The sequence below is a fragment of the Ursus maritimus genome, unplaced genomic scaffold (assembly GCF_017311325.1).
Source record: "Ursus maritimus isolate PB19 unplaced genomic scaffold, ASM1731132v1 scaffold_6, whole genome shotgun sequence".
Classification (NCBI taxonomy): Eukaryota; Metazoa; Chordata; class Mammalia; order Carnivora; family Ursidae; genus Ursus; species Ursus maritimus.
The window spans coordinates 44,795,606-44,799,793 of record NW_024426774.1 but is presented as its reverse complement, the minus strand read 5'-3'; positions in this window follow the sequence as shown (position 1 = coordinate 44,799,793).

The window sequence follows — 4,188 nt, the reverse complement described above, 5'->3', positions numbered from 1 at the left end:
CCCCCCCCCCCCAATCCGGACCTGCTCAAATTTCTCACTGACTTTTTTTTTTCTCCCCTACCTCTATTAACTTCAGAAAACCTGCAAAGTTGCAATGTATTGGCACTTGTGCTGCATTTTCAAGTCATAGCCTGGTAAGGACTTCTTTCCTCTGTCAACAGATTTATTATTTCTTAGCGGTAGGGGGAAAAAAAAAACCTGTGTGCTGTAGTTTATTTCTCTTAAATATTTGCATTTTAACCAAGAAACAACCAGCCAAACCTCTAATCAAAAAACTCTCCTTCTTTTACTCAACCAGTTTTTTGTTTTGTTTTGTTTTGTTTTTAATTTGAAACCCGATCTTGCTCTCTGTCCTCTTGCCAACTACAATCTCATTGAAATACATTCCAGCTCTTCCAGACAGGAGAAAGGGGGGAAAAAGCCAGTCACACTTGAAAAAATAAGACTGGCAAATGACTGCTGGAAATTTGGAAGCTGTGTTCAGGATACAGCTTCAAAGATAAAACAAACCCTTGTGCGACCTCTGATAAAGTAACGACCCCACCCCTACACACACGCAGTAAAGTGTTAACAATCTCCCTGACAGCGACCAGAAATACAAGCGTGGTTAATATTATCAAGAAATAGAAGCAAACACAGTATTTATCCCATGCTCAATTCCCAAGCTGTAGAAACACATACAGAAGAGACAGTCTTAAAGATATTTCTCTAGAGTCTGTTTAAGTCCGTGTTATGCATTTACAGATTTAAAAAACACTACTAAAAGGAAAATGATCTAAAAATATAATAGCAACTATACTGAGTCAACTGGCAAACTCAGAGGCTGCTGCTTTTTGCCTGTTTCCCGTCTTTTATCAGCTAATGCCACGACTGAGAATAGGAAGCCAAGAGGATCAGCTTTGCTAAGAAGGAAACAACAAAAGTTCACTTACCCATCCTTTGTCATCCAAAAACGGATTCCCCCCTCTCTCAGCTTTCTTCTTATTTGGTCTCTCGTGCTGAAACCACCACCACCTTCATGACACAGTGCGGCTGTCATTCACACCATTCTGATCCCGCATGTGAGCTAGTAGCCCCATACAAACTTCCCCGGAGAGGACAGGCAAAAAATATATATACATATATGAAAAAAAAAAAAAAAATCAGCATGGGGTGGGATGGGGGGGCAGGGAGAAGGAAGCCGTTGGGGGGGAGGGGGAGGGCCTCTAAGCTCTGAGGACCATTGTGTAATTCACCAGAGACCCATCAGCAGTAATTGGCAATCTGTGCAAAAAAGCTACAGCCCATTTCGAAGGTAACCAACTTCTCTGTAAAAAGAGAGGTAAAAAAAAAAAAAAAAAGAAAAAAGAAAAGAAAATCTTCAGAATACCTGGCATTCCTTATTGTGCTGGCTTTTGCCATTCCCAGATAAAGCAATTCATCCTCTGGATTTTCAGTTCTTGAAGCAAGTAGGCCTCCTGTGCTGTATGAGACCCCAGTTTAAAAGCTATGCAGGCTAGGTTTATCCATTTAGCTGGTCAGGTTTAAAGTGTTTTGTAGCTGTGCTGAGAGGCAGCCCTTGTCTAATTCAGAAGGCTTTCCAGAGACTGATGATGCTCAGAGCTTGTTGGTGCTAATGCTTGAGTTTGTGATACACTGAGTGCCCTCCGCTGGAGAAAACAGATTGCACATTAAAGACGGGAACAAGTGAGCCTGTCAGTGGTGTGCAGCCTTCCCTCTCTCAGAAAGGGAAATTAAAGGCACAGGATCACTTTTTTTTTCTCTCCAATTATATATATATTATGAAAGCCTTATGACAAGGAATTCCATTTGGTGCTATCAAATATTAAGTAGAATACCAGCTCTCTAAATATTTTCCAATTAGCAGTTTTTAAAAGTTGCCTTGGCTTTTTTTTTTCCTGCACATATCACAGATTTATTCTCTTTTTTTCAACAGAAACAATTTGAGCTTTATTTTTGTTGTTGTCAGTTTATTTATTCAAATTTTTTTAAAGCAAACCACATAGAGAAACAATTGTACTTAAGGGAAAAATGTAAGTAGATAATTTATGAAGGTAGTCATTTTAAAAATTTTAGGTCTAATTTTTAAATTCCTAACTTCTGATAATTAAATACATTCTGTGATTTTGTACATCTTATTGTACAGTCTAGATCATTACTTTCTAAAAGTGTACATTCTTAGTCTTAAAGTAGTTATCTTTAATACTATATTAACCAAATGTGCAGGCATCTAAGAGAAACTAAATGTTACTTTGATAAGAGTATATTCCAGAGTATAATTGACATCCTTAGTGCAGTCACTGTATTTTAAAATCATCTACATTAATAATGCAAAATTTTTCTTATGTAAGTTACTTATAATATCCAATTCCAGAAAAACAAAAGCATGTGAGTTCTACATCTCTGTTGTATTTATCTAAAATTTGCAACATATCCTCAAAACTGGGAAGGATGAAATGATGAAACATCTGAAATGTGTATTTTAAAAAGCCTATACCTTCCTTCAACTTGCACTGGACTTTGAAAAAAAAAATAATGATGCATTACCTTCCATTTTATTTCTCTTCTTTACTTGTTTATTTCATAATCCTCTGGCAGAGAATTTTTGGAACAACCCAAAAGAGTGAACCAATGTAATATAGAGTGAGACTGCTAAATGAGATTACTAACCTAACTTAGCAGGTGTGAGAAGTTTAAATAAGTTTTACATAAGTATCTAGAACTGCTATGGATCAATGAAAATGAATATTTTTAGAAATACTTCTTGGTTTTAGAGTAACTGTCAAAATACTAATAAGGAAGGCTTATCATATAAATAACATAAATAATTTGAGTCAAATTTATGAGTAGGCAGCAACAGACAATTATCTAATTACTAAGATTTTTCAAGGCACAGAAAGAGATAATATATGTCCCCCAAATATATCCCATTAACTGATACCTGAATTCTATTTTAGAAATGTATACTTTTGGCTTACAGCTTAAAACCTACTGAAATGCAAATGAACACACAACAAGGCAATATTATTTGGTTAATGAAAGAGATGTACCTTTCTAAGGAAACAAACACAAATGATACACATATAATTTGTTCACAGTAGTGCAGTTTACATAAAAACAAAAATCCCACCCAAATATTCAATGACAGAGGATCAGTTCAGGAAAAATTAATATATTCATGATTAGAATACATGCTGCCATTAAAATTAAAATCACTTGTATTTGCTGACAGGGAATGATGACCGCAATGTAGAAAATAAAGAGAATAGAGGTAGAGAACACAGGTCCTAGTGGATGATGAAGGGAGCGTATTTCTGTACATATTTTTACTTGTGTGGGGGCAAAATAAAATATACAAAGCAGATTTTCCTGGGAGATGAATTTTGGATGGATTTCATCTTTTATGATTTTTTGTCTACTTGTATTTTCTAACTTTTTAAAAATCAGATGTCTATGTGGTACATGTGACATATCAATGTACATATAAGTATGTTTGTGCACATATGTGTAAATTTCCCTTTGCTGGAATATAAGCCATGAGGACACGCTTTTGACAGTGGATTGGAAAAAATCTCATGATGTTACCCACATTTATGGTGTAATAACCAATTAAAATGCAAGTTTTCTTTGAAGCACTAAGATCTAATAGACGCTATATTCCAAAGCAGATACTAAATCATGTGCAGATTTTACAAAGGATATTGTCAAAAATCAATTATACACTGTGTCTCTTGAAGACACTAGGAGGGTATAAAAAGGCCAAGAGAGTTAAGAGTGACAAAAGTTGTTGTGTGGAGGACTTCACTGGAAAGAGTTGTCCTGGCATTACCTACAATTGTACATCACACGCACACCCTTCACCCAAGGGAAGGGGCAGGGTATGTCCATACCTCAGCTTCACTGTAGCGTGTTAAAAATAAGACAAAAGCTATAAAATGGAGCCACTTATGCTAGGCCTCATTTGACCAAACCACAATTTGACTTAATTACAGTTTTGGCCACTCCCAGAAATGAAATCTTAAACCAGTCAATAAGGAATCACCTGGTCAGCACTAGTAAGGTTATCTACCTGATAGACCCCATTAACCCCTGAAGGAAAGTGACCTTGTCACAATCAGTCCGCCTTTTTCTAATATAATTTCTTAGTCCTGCTCCCTTTGGTCTGTAAGAGTCCTTCATTTTTACAGT